Source organism: Balaenoptera borealis (assembly GCF_965194805.1).
Source record: "Balaenoptera borealis genome assembly, chromosome: 17".
Lineage (NCBI taxonomy): Eukaryota > Metazoa > Chordata > Mammalia > Artiodactyla > Balaenopteridae > Balaenoptera > Balaenoptera borealis.
In genome coordinates, this window is record NC_138876.1 from 34,980,113 (window position 1) to 34,993,469 (window position 13,357).

Here is a 13,357-nt window from a genome sequence, read left to right on the forward strand (position 1 = left end):
ATTTAGGACTCGTGGATTTTATTTCAGGAGCCCTAACTACTCTGACCTATGCCTCTGGTCATCTTGAATTACCACGGTGCTCTAGTCCAGAAACCCCAAACAGTGTGTGATCAGCTTTACCATCCATGGTGAGGGAGAAAAAAGAACCTGTGTGCCTGTTAAAAAGTCATCGTTTGGATTTAAATCAGCCCTGGTTAAAATAATCAAGGGAACTTGGGAACTATAGAAAGGTCAAAGGTTTGCAGGTTTAGGGTTTCGTGGGAACATGCGCGTGTTTGGACCAGACCCAAGTGCCTGGTTGACCTGTTTGACAGGTAACAATTAGAGAGTAGGAGCTTGCCTGGCTGGAATGTGGCTGCAGAGGCGGGTCGGAGGATCTGGTTTACCTGCTCAGCAGGTGGGGCCTGCTGAGTCCGACAGGCATGTGCACGCACAGCATTCCAGAGAATCGCTTTTCTTTTAAAGACACAGAGATGACTGCAGGGTACAAAAGGGTTGGGTTGAGCCCTGGCTGGGAGCCGTTAGCTGTTTGCAAGGTAAAGAAGCAAAATAAATAGTTCCCTCTAGACAGCTCAAGGAAGAAACTGCAAAGGCATTCAGAACTTCTGTTGTTGTTGTTGTTAATGTCTAAAATGAATATGTTCTTCTTGTCTCCAGACTTGAGAAACCCCAGACTGGTGCAAAATGCCAAAGATAATAGAATTGAAAAGTCATGTCCACCTCCCCCCATCTTTTTTCTCCCTTTTCTTTTTAAAGAGATCATAATATTATTGAGAGGGAAAGATAGGCTCCTTGAATGGTAGTGTCTGGCTTAAGTGAGACGGTCTAGAAATGTTTGCTGGTTCTCTTAATACAGCTGCAGAAGACACTCGGAAAAGCAAAGTTCCAGGGTTTTTTCCTCAATACGTAATCTGTATATCTTTGGAAAGTTAAAAATACTGTTTCGATAAATGTAATTAAAGAAAGTAATTTGGTGTTTAAAATAATAGAAGGAGATTAGGACAATATCACATACGTAATATACAGTATAATGGAGCATCTACCTGGACGCAGACCCACATACATAACGTGACTTCTTTTTGACTCAGAGGGATTTTGGGTAGTATCACTTCAACTTCCTGTATCATATTCATCACTGATGAGAAGGGGGAAAACCAAGCCAAGGGAGATTGGGACCTGAGAATTGCGATGTTATAGGGAACGTTGCTCAAACAAACTCAAAACTCTGAAAATTTCCAAGTAATTAATTTTTAAAAAAATTTACCAAGTTGGTTTTCTATTTTTTTTCCTTTTTGGCTGCGTCACTCAGCTTTCGGGATCTTAGTTCCCCAACCAGGGATCGAATCTGGGCCCCCAGCAGTGGAAGTGGACTGCCAGGGAATTCCCATGATGTTTTGTTTTGTTTTGTTTTGTTTTACCAAGGTAGTTTTCTAAAAAAATAAAAGCTCCCTTTCTTTCACATTGTCTCTCTTCAGTGCAGAAATTATTTACATCCCTCCCAATGAATGATCGGTGCTTCCCATTGCTCTGTGTGCTCTGAAGTCCCAAGGCAGAGTCCCAGGATACCATCACTGAGGCCCTTGGGAGTGTGGTGGAAGAGGTGAGCAAGAATGGGCAGCTGGTGATTACCCTGAAAGCTCCTTGCCAGTTCAAAGAGTTAATTATAGGGAAGCAGAAGATCTTAAAGTTCAATTGGCAGAAACAAACAAGCAAACAAAAACTTAGCTGTCGCACTGTTGACTATTGCTGGTGGTAAAACAGCTGCTAATGTGGCGATTTAACTCTTTAAGTATTTGTGTAAATGTGAAGGTTATTGTGTACAGACCTTTTACCAGAATTGATCAAAAGTCAGTAATAATAATAATAACGAAAAGTCAGAACATTAACAACTTACGGTTATTGAGCTCTTACTATGTGCTGGCTACATTTTCTCATTTCATCGCCACAGAATCCTGAGACAGGTATTACCATGCTCTCCATTTTACAGACAAGGAGACGGAGGCACAGAGAAGTTCCAGAGCTTTTGCCGAAGATGATATCGTTGTTCAGTGGCAGAGCTAGGATCTGAACCCAGGCACTTCATTCATTCATTCACAGGTTTGAACTCCTGTTCTGAGACAGGCACGGTGCCAGGGATTCACAAGACCATGATGAACACTTAGAGCTGGTCCTTCACAGACAAATTGGACTCAGTAGAGTCTGATTACAGACGTTTCCTGACTTACAATGGTTCAGCGTTTGATTTTTTTACTTCATGATGGTGAAAAAGCAATACTCACTCAGTAGAAACATTTTGATCTTTCCCTGGGCTCGCAATGTGTGGTGCGATACTCCCTGGTGATGCTGGGTAGTGGCCTTGAGCTGAGGTTCCCAGTGAGCCACGCAATCAACAAAGGGTCAACAGCTGATACACTGACAACCATTCTGTACCCAGACAACCATTGTTTTTCACTTTTAGTACAATGTTCAATAAATTATATAAGATATTCAACACTTTAGTATGAAATAGACTTTATGTTAGATGATTTTGCCCAACTGTAGGCTCATGTAAGTGTTCTGAGCATGTTCAAGGCAGGCAAGGCTGAGCTGTGATGATCGGTAGGTTAGTGTGTTAAATGCATTTTCGATTTGCATTATTTTCACCTTACAGTGGGTTTACTGGGATGTAACCCATAGTAAGTGAAGGAAGATCTGTACTGTTTCTGACTCCAATACCAGTTCTCTTGACTATCTCTAGACGGCCTCTTAGTAGTACACATACTTTAAAGTCTGCCATTGTCTCTGATACCACTGATTGCCATACCAGAGACCATGATCTTCACCTCTGCCATGACCCAGCTGTGCTGAGAAACCCTCAGTAGCAGCGTCTCAGTGCAGCAAAGGACAATGGCTATTTTCTAGGCCGTATACTACATGTATACTCCAGGCCTGCTTTGTTTTATTTGCCTAATTTGTGTGGGAGCAGTAAATTCAAGTTTGAAAGAGCTTACTGTGGGTGTGAGAAGCCACTCCGATTACTAAGTATCTTATCAATAACTAATATTTGCATATTGGTTTTTACCTCTTGATAATTGAACTTGATCATCACAGATTCAGACATAAGGACTGCTTCCTGCGAATCCTGAAAAAAATAAAGCAAAGTTAGCTTGCACTTTACCTACTCAAAGGGAAGTACTTCAAAGGGGTTTCCTTACCCTGTAGCACTACACATTTTCCTGCAAGGTTGTTCTTATTTCCTTCTGATAGTGTGTATAAATCCTGAACTCTGTGCTCTTTGACCAAGCCATTCCTCATGTGCCTTTGAGTAAACTCTGAAGGATAGATATGGCTTCTCTGGCAGTGACCCACTTTCAGTGACCATGGAAAGGCTGAATGGCCACTTATTATTATTATTATTAGCATAGAGTAATAATAATGACAAATGGCAATAGTAATAAGTGTACTGAGGGCCTGCTATGGGCCAGGCACTGTGCCACTTATTCTACATGCATTCTGTCATTTAATAATTACAGTGGCCATAAGTATGTGTTATGATTACAGGTAACAGTGAAGGAAGCCTGCTCGTGAAACATAAATGCAGCTAACAAATGGCAATGCTAAGATGCAGAATAGACCCATCAGGCACTAGAGCCTGCATTAGGCAGGAGGTGGAAGCAAATTTCCATTCAGTCTTTAAGATTTTGTGATTCTGAGATGCTCTACCCTGCTTTGAACAAATCGTATCAGAAGTGACATTTTGGGTTCCTCTGATCGCTGTGCTTTAAGAAAATAAACAATCTGAAGCATGTTTTAAAAAGAACAACCAGGCTAGAAAGATACTCAGATAATGTCATGTGAAGAAAAGTTTAAGGAACCAGAAATATTTATAGCCAGGAGTTGAGGAAACTAGGACTGGGGGATTGGTGGGGGGGAGTATGCTAATTGCCTTCAAAAAATTGAACAGCTGTCCGAATATGATGGTGCTGTGTAGCTCTAAATTGGAAAACCAGGACCAATAAGAGGAAGTTGGAAGAAAACAGATTTTGATCCCATATAAAGATGAATTTGTTATCCCTTCAACTGGAAAGCAGTGGAAAGACTGTTGGAATGCCAGTTCCATCACTGCAGTAAGCATTTGTTGTTTTTGTTTTCCAGAGTCCGTTCCTCTTTATTCTGAAAGCAATGGCCTGATTTTCTCAGGGGAAATAACATTTCCCCATTGCGAACAGTCTTGGTGGGACAATTCATCAAGTTGTACTATTCACCTCTCATCAAGAGTTGAACATGTGACCCAAGTTGGCCCAGTCAGATTCTTTTTCCCAGGACACTCTATCTTGAACTGAGTAACATGAGGGTGGAAAATGGCTGGAGCTGACTCTTCCCTGAGCAGTGCACTGACCAAAATACAAGATACATTCTTATATATTAAACATCTCCTTCAAGCTCAATTTCCCCACTATTTTCCCAGCCTTTAAAGAGACTCTCCAAGGATTATATCTCCAATCTAAATTCCTTATGATGCTGTTTGCCCTCGAAGAATAGAATTATTATCATCCCTGGTCCTGTTCTTCAACTTTCTCTCAATTTTGTGAGTTTCCTATGTTTCCCCAGTAAATTCTATTTTTGCTTAATAGGAATGCTTTTCTACTGTGAGCAAAAAGTTCTGACACAACCATTAACTAGATTCATGGCTATGATTGTGGGAAACAATTTGACCTCTCTGAGCCCCAGTTCCTTCATTTGAAAATAATCCCAGTAGGTTTTAGAATATAACATGAGATAGCATATGTGAAGAGAAAGACATATAGTAGGTGCTCAATAAATGCTGGTTACCTTCTATTTCTCCTTGAAAACATAAATTTTCTGTTTTCAGAAAAATTAAGAGAGAATGAATGTGAAGTAGTTAGCATAGTGCTTAGCACATAGTAGGTATTCAATAAATGGTAGCTATGGAAATGATTTGATTATAATTTTCTGTCTGGGATTTCCCTGGTGGCACAGTGGTTAAGAATCCGCCTGCTGGGGCTTCCCTGGTGGCGCAGTGGTTGAGAATCTGCCTGCCAATGCAGGGGACACGGGTTCGAGCCCTGGTCTGGGAAGATCCCACATGCCGCGGAGCAACTAGGCCCGTGAGCCACAACTACTGAGCCTGCGCATCTGGAGCCTATGCTCCGCAACAAGAGAGGCCACGATAGTGAGAGACCAACGCACCGTGATGAAGAGTGGTCCCCACTTGCCGCAACTGGAGAAAGCCCTCACACAGAAACGAAGACCCAACACAGCCAAAAATAAATGAATAATTATTAAAAAAAAAAAAAAAAGAATCAGCCTGCCAATGCAGGGAACACAGGTTTGATCCCTGGTCTGGGAAGATCCCACATGCTGCGGAGAAACTAAACCCGTGTGCCACAACTACTGAGCCTGTGCTCTAGAGCCTGCGAGCCACAACTACTGAGCCCACGCACCACAACTACTGAAGCCTGTGCACTCTAGGGTCCACGTGCTGCAACTACTGAGCCCGCGTGATACAACTACTGAAGCCCATGTGCCTAGAGCCCGTGCTTTGCAACAAGAGAAGCCCACGCACCGCAATGAAGAGTAGCCCCCATTCGCCGTAGCAATGAAGACCCAACACAGCCAAACATAAATTTTAAAAATTAAAAAAATAATAATAATTTTCTGTCCCTGTAAGTACTGAAGTCTAGACTTGAAAATCACTGGCCAGGAATTTACAGGGGTGATTCAACCATGGCGAGGGTGGTTGGACATGATGGCCTCATTTCTTTCCCACGCTGAGAGTCTATGATTCTATATGAGAGAGATTTAAGGATGTGCAGATCCTTTCAAGCAAAATGGCAGAGGTAAGAGTCTTGGTATGAGGGCTGAACATGGCTGGGTGCATCCCCTGGGCTGATGTCCAAGCCAACACTGAGCAGGGTCACTAACCAACCTGCCCTCGAGGGGGCTCTGATGGTCACCCAGGTTAGTGTCCGTAACGACTAACTCACTCAGTGCTTCCGCCATGGTTTTGTCTTACTAAGGAACAGAGACTCATTCAAGTTGTTCCAGAAATAATGGGGTTTATTGAAAGGACATGTATACATGGGAATCCTGGAAGAGCCAAAAAACCCAGCCTCAGGAAAGGCAGGAATCCAGGCAGCTCTGTGATATGCTTTTTTCACATTTCCAACTCTCCCCCTCACAGCAAAGTCTTGCTCTGTATATTACCTCCTTTATCTTCCTTGCCAGCTGGCTATTTCTGACCATTCAGTCCCCAAATATGCATGATCTTCCAGGTTCAGCAACCATAACTAACTTCCTTCTGGGCATCTTTACCTAAATCCTGAGAGAAGAATTTGACTGGCTTAGCCATTGAGCCAGGCTATGTCATGGGCTACCAATGGACCATCCCTCAGACCTGTGCCCTCACCAGGTGCAGTCAAATGAGTGTGGAGGAACAGCCTTACCTGGTTTGTTGCCCACTCAGCAGGAGATGGGGACAGGTCAGGAAACTAGCAAAATCTGGTAGGAGACATTTTACCTGTGATGTTACCAAAATACAAGATACCTCCTTATAGATTAAATGTCTCCTTCAAAGTATATTTTCTCACCATTTTCTTCCAGTCCTTATGGAGAATCTCCAAGGGTTGTATCTCCAACCCAAATTCTTTAGGATGTGGTTTTCCCTTGAAGAAGATCTCCTGTGAGAACATGGAAATTTCCCCTCTGAATGTTGACTTGAAGCAACTGGGTCTTCCAGGGTGTTGTGTAAAATTCTTGAGTTAACACTAAAATGTTTCAACTGAAAGGTTCTGGTTTCCATTTGAAGGAGAGGTGAAAGGAGGACCTCAGACCATGGGAATAGGAAGGTGACAATAAGAAGAAAAGGGAGTTGTATGAAAGAGCTGGGTAGGAATGAGAGCCAAGGTGGGAGCTGTAGGTTGGAGTGGGAGGAAAGCCAACCAAGACCAGAAACCAGACAAGAACTGCTGCTTCCACTTTGGGTCTCAGAATATCTAGAGTGATACTAGAAAATGAGTACAGAGCAACATGGATGGACCTAGAGACTATTATGCTTAGTGAAATAAGTCAGACAGGGAAAGACAAATACCATATGATATCACTTATACACAGAATCTAAAAAAATAATACAAATGAATCTATATACAAAACAGAAGCAGACTCACAGACATAGAAAACAAACTTATTGTTATCAAAAGGGAGGGAGAAGGAGGGACAAATTAGGAGTAGGGGATTAACAGATACACACTACTATACATAAAATAGATAAGCAACAAGGATGTACTTGCACAGGGAATTATACCCAATATCTTGTAATAACCTATAGTGGAATATAATCTGCAAAAAAACAGAAAACAAAAAACAAAAAACCCCCAACCTGAATCAGTATACCTGAAACTATACCTGAAACTAACACAATATTATAAATCAACTATACTTTGATTAGAAGATCTAAATAGACATTTCTCCAAAGAGACATACAGGGACTTCCCTGGCAGTCCAGTGGTTAAGACTCCACGCTTCCACTGAAGGGGGCATGGGTTCGATCCCTGGTCAGGGAACTAAGATCCCACGTGCTGTGTGGCAAGGTCAAAAAAAAAGAAGACATACGGATGGCCAAGAGGCACATGAAAAGATGCTCAACATCACTAATTATTAGAAAAATGCAAATCAATACTACAAGGAGGTATCACCTCACACTGGTCAGAATAGACATCATCAAAAAATCTACAGATAGTAAATTCTGGAGAGGGTGTGGAGAAAAGAGTACCCTCCTACACGTTTGATGGGAATGTAAATTGGTACAAACATTATGGAGAACAGTATGGAGGTTCCTTAAAAAACTAAAAATAAAGCTACCATATGATCCAGCAATCCCACTCCTGGGCATATATCCAGAGAAAACCATAATTCAAAAAAATACGTGCACCCCAATGTTCATTGCAGCACTATTTACAATAGCCAGGATATGGAAGCAACCTGAATGTCCATTGACAGAGGAATGGATAAAGAAGATGTGGTGCATATATACAATGGAATATTACTCAGCCATAAAAAAAGAATGAAATACCACTTGCAGCAACATGGATGGACCTAAAGATTGTCATATTGAGTGAAGTAAGTCAGACAGAGAAAGACAAATATCATATGATATCACTTATAGGTGGAACCTAAAAAAATGGTACAAATGAACTTATTTACCAAACAGAAATAGAGTCACAGATGTAAAAAACAAACTTACAGTTACCAGGGGGAAAGGGGTAGGGAAGGATAAATTGGGAGATTGGGATCGACATATACGTACTACTATATATAAAATAGATAACTAATAAGGACCTACTGTATAAACAGGGAACTCTACTCAGTGCTATATACAGGAAAATAATCTAAAAAAGAGTGGATATATGTATATGTATAACTGATTCACTTTGCTGTACAGCAGAAACTAACACAACATTGTAAATCAACGATACTCCAATAAAAAGTTAAAAATTGAAGAAAAAGAAAGAAAGGAAGGAAAGGAGGGAGGGAGAGAGAGAGAGAGAGAAAGAAAAAGAAAGAAAGAAAGAAAGAAAGAAAGAAAGAAAGAAAGAAAGAAAGGAAGGAAGGAAGGAAGGAAGGAAGGAAGGAAGGAAGGAAGAAAGAAAGAAAGGAAGGAAGGAAGGAAGGAAGGAAGAAAGCAAAGAAAGAAAGAAAGAAGAAAAAAGAAAGAAAGGAAGGAAGGAAGAAAGAAAAAGAGTAGAGAGAGTCAGAAAATCAGGTAGAATGAGAGTGCTGAGCTGGGTGAGGTCTCCACCCCAGTGATTCTGTTGAGTGCCAGCTACGTACCAGGCACGTAAGATCTCTCCCAGGCTTGGAGCTGTATTTATCTTGTGAGACTCTAATAGTCAACTTGTATTCAGTTTGAAAACTTATAAGTTCTTAGCTACTATATTCTCATAACCTCTGACTAAAGGGAGGTTCGGCGGTAAGAAGGATGTGTTTCTTAGACCAGGAAAATGTCTTAAGCCATATTTAACACAAGGGAGAGTGAAACATTCTAGAAATGCCTTGGAAATAATGTCCCCTGTGAAGTTTTGAAGACCAACCCAGGGATTGCCCTGTGGTTTGCTGTAGTCTTTCATGCCATTCACATGCCTGTGAGATCCGACCCCAGGACTGGACTTGCATCTTTCCAATTTGTTTTGGGATACTCCTTTGAATAGCGTCTCCAAGAAAACATTAGCGCGAGTCTCTCTGCAGGAGGAGGAGGTTTAATAGATTACTCAAGAGCCTCTGGGGACTGTGTTAAGAAGGGGATTCTGAGCCCAGAGTTTTGGGCCCATGCACTTCAGATCTGAGGATTAATGATTGGTCCTCCTCTGAACTGGGGTTAAGGCTTTGCTGATTGATTACAAATGCTCCAGATACAAATCTTTGAGGTGGGAACTTCGTGAACAACAGAAACGATCACAAAACAACTCTACAGAAAGCCTTACCTTAATTCATTACTGAATGTTGTGAATTTTGAGGATTTAATGAGGTATTTTAAATAAAGAAAGGAATTACTTAAAGGTTAAAGATATCTGGGACCAGCTTAAATTGGGCAATAAGAAACCTAAGTTGCCCTTTCAGGATATTACTCACCCTATAAAAACAAAATGCATTTGTTTGCAGTAAACATGTCAGAGCAGCAGCTATAGAAGACAAGTACAGACTGGCGGCTGTCCGATCTGCCAATTTTCAGTCAAAAGCCCGGGATCTGGTAAGTGACAGATTACCCTGAGAACATGTGCATCGAGATCTTTTCTGGTTCATCATTTCATCACTAACCATATGAGTGTATCCATCAAAGTTCAAGACAACGGCTGTTCTCACAATGTATTTATATTTATAATATTTATCTAAAGGGGGAAAAAAACCTCTATTTGATGGCAACCCTCATGACCTGTCAAACATAAATGAGCAGTCCTAGTTCTTGCTTGTAAGGGTAGGGCAAGGCTAGATCCCTCAACTATAAGTAAAAATATTTTTGTCCTATTCACGAGCAGATCCCATCTCCTCTCCACACATCAGTTAATGCATCGATAAAAAGAGAATTATCTTAGTTCAGTGTGTCCCACACTATAACAACTTGCACACTACCTCACAGCTTTTGCTATATTATCATGCCAGCTGTAATATTACTCACTGACTTTTTTGTCTTAAAGTCAACTCACCTTTTTATCTAAGTAGAATATTTTTTGAATAAAATTGTCAAAGTCTTCAAAATCAGTTTTGCCTGTGAATTCATAACGTTATGGGCTCATTTTTTTTCTAATATTAATTGAAAAAGTACATAGCTATTAAGAGAAAAAAAGTGTTGGTCCATTTAAAAAAAAAATAACTAAAAACATCGTGTGAAAACATCCCTGGCATGCAGACCACATTTTGGAAAATCCTGCTCAGTTATAAGGAGGGTGCTAAATGTGAGTGAAACTTTATGCTCTGCCCAGTTCACCCCTGGAAGGGGCTGATTGGTTCCAACACTATCCTTAATTGGCTGATCTGTCCTGGGTTAGTCACTCACCTCCTACAACCTCATTTCCTCATCTGAAGAAGTTGGACTAAATAGGCTCTGAGTTCCTCTCTAATGATCTGTGGTCTTCCAAGATTCTGTTGCCAGACCCAGACGCTGTCAGGAGCAGCGTGGCCTTGAGCTCCAGTCGGTTCCCTAGCACCGGTCCATACACATGCTCAATCTTCCTGGGAACTTTGCAGGACTCTGCTTTTCCTTTCATTAGCGATGGTTAGGGAATATGCCTCCCAGCCAGTGTATGAATGCAAAAGCCCCCTTCCTTTAGTTTGGATGAATTGCAGTGGAAGAAAAGGCAAGTGGACAAAAGGAATTTGGAAGGTGGCTTTGAAAGATTGCTGATTTGACCCCTCCTATTGCCTCCTCCCAGGTCTAACCCCAACTACTCTGGAATGATCCTGGGGAAAAGGAAAATGTAATTTGATTACGCCACACCTAGGAGCCCAGTGACGATAAATAATGAGAAAAATAGTGCATAATTAATAATGTGTTATCAGTCTAATAAAATAACGGCAAGTCAGCTAATCTTACTGAGCCTCTATTTCCTCATTTGGAAAAGACAGAATTTGAACTGGTATTTTGTGAAACTTCTGCCATCTCTGAAGTTCTTTGATTGTATGACTTCAATTTTTATTTTTTTAAGCAAAAAAATGCTAGATTTTAAATTCGATAGAATCCTTATCAAAATCTGGCATTAGAAGACAAGAATAAAGTTACCTTTGGGATAATCATCTATGTGTAATTTTTGTAAGTTTCCTTGAAACTATGATATGGTCTATGGTACAACTTAATTGAAATGTCACTTGTCCATATTAATCATTTTTTCATTCATTTACCTTGTCATTTTTTCTTCAGAAATGCACTGCACACCTATTTTGTACCAGGTAGCAGAGCATGATGATGAAGAGTGTAGTTCTGGAGGCAAAATAATTTGGGATTGAATCCTATTTCCACTGCACGTTAGCTCTATGACCTTGGATAATTGACTTAATCTCCATAAGTCTTGGCTCCTTTTTCTATAAGCCAGGAATGACAATATATCATAATTATAGCATAATTATAGGGTTTTTGACAATTAAAAGAGATATCAGGTAGAAAGTCAAGTACCCAGAATACAGTAAGCATTCAATAAATTGTAACTGTTGTCATCCTCTTCATTACCGTTGTTATGGACTGAATTGTGTCCCCCCCCAAATTTATATGTTGAAGTCTCAACCCTCAGTATGTCAGAATATGACTGTAATTGGAGATAGGCCCTTTAAAGAGGTGATTAAGGTAACAATGAAGCCATATGAGTGGGTCCTGATCCAATATGACCAGTGTCCTTGTAAGAAGAGGTGATGAGTGTGTCACAACTACTGAAGCCCACACGCTCTAGGGCCCATGTTGCCACAACTACTGAGCCCGCATGATGCAACTACTGAAGCCCACGTGTTTAGAGCCCGTGCTCTGCAACAAGAGAAGCCACCGCAATGAGAAGCCCACACACTGCAACAAAGAGTAGCCCCCGCTCGCTGCAACTAGAGAAAGCCTGCACTCAGTAACAAAGACCCAATGCAGCCAAAAAAGAAAAAATTAAAATTAAAAAAGAAAAAAAGAAGAGGTGATGAAGACACAGACACACAGAGAGGGGAGACCATGTGAAGACACAGGGAGAACATAACCATCTACAAGCCAAGGAGACAGGCCCCAGAATGAAATTAACCCTGCTGACATCTTGATCTTGGACTTCTAGCCTCTCAATTGCAGGGAAATAAATTTCTGTTGTTTAAGCCCCCCAGTCTGTGGTATTTATTATAGCAGCCCTAACTGACTAATACAACTGTCTTCAACATCATTGATGTCATCATCATCACCATCATCGTGTGCTGGGATTCAAAGATGATTATGCTATTAACTCTTTTTCAGTAAATTCACAATCTAATAGAGGGAGACAAGCACATAGACAAATATACTTTACAATACAAGCTAAGGACAAAAATAAAGGTCTGTACATCCCCATAAGAGCACAAGAGAGGGAAGGCTTTACCATATGGAGGTGGGGGGGGGTACTTAAAGAGAAGTAAAGGAGAAAAGGGGGGTTATCAAGTATACCAGTCCTGAAAAGACCAGGGAAGGTCACTTGATAAATAAGGTGGGACAGGGCATCTTAGGCAAGGGGACAGCACACACAGTGGAATTCGTGGGTGACAAGGACATTCTTCAGGATTTGTTATTTAGGAGTCATTTGTTCTGTAACATGGAACCTGACCTGTCTGTGATGGAGAGAAAGTTAAGTCCTAACCAAAACAAAGTGAGATGCCATTAATCAGCTGGATAAGCTGGTGCCTGGACATTCATTTCTACTGTCTGGATAAGGTAAGGATATAGGCGCAAAAAGAGAAATTCCCATTTTCACCCACCAGAAGCATTTAGCAGGCCTAGTTTTTTTTTGTTTGGAAGCTAAGGTAACGTGACACCTCAGCTTTAGCTCAGAATGGATAAGAGGACAATGAGAGTGGAGAAGAAATAACCTAGTTCCGAAGAGGTAGTTAAAACGTAATCCATTTGTTCTGGTGTGTACATCTGTGGAGATTTATAACATATAAAAATACGATTATCACTTGCCTCACATAAATCCCTCATTATAAATTCAAAACAATTATACCTTTAAATGAGCCAGAATAAGCAACGTGGGGGAGGTAATATTATTCCCTGCCTGCGTGGTGGATTGTTGAGGATTAATGAGCTAATGTCTGTAAAGCTCTCTAGCAAAGCAGAAGAAAAGAACTGGAAAGCTAGCAGGTGTTATTATCTCCTCCC

General features: G+C 40.9%; 1 protein-coding gene across 3 annotated transcripts in view; it reads left to right on the plus strand.

Annotated features, from left to right (window-relative positions):
* LOC309615140 (uncharacterized protein) overlaps positions 1–11,193 on the plus strand; it is a gene marked incomplete at its 5' end in the record, with an annotated part of 62,400 nt that extends 51,207 nt beyond the window's left edge. For 2 of the 3 annotated variants that reach the window (XM_082364505.1, XM_082364506.1), the window contains one exon: positions 1,476–11,193. The remainder of the gene's footprint in view (positions 1–1,475) is intronic. The other variant, XM_082364504.1, reaches the window with a different exon arrangement.
* Between the last annotated feature and the right edge of the window lie 2,164 nt (positions 11,194–13,357).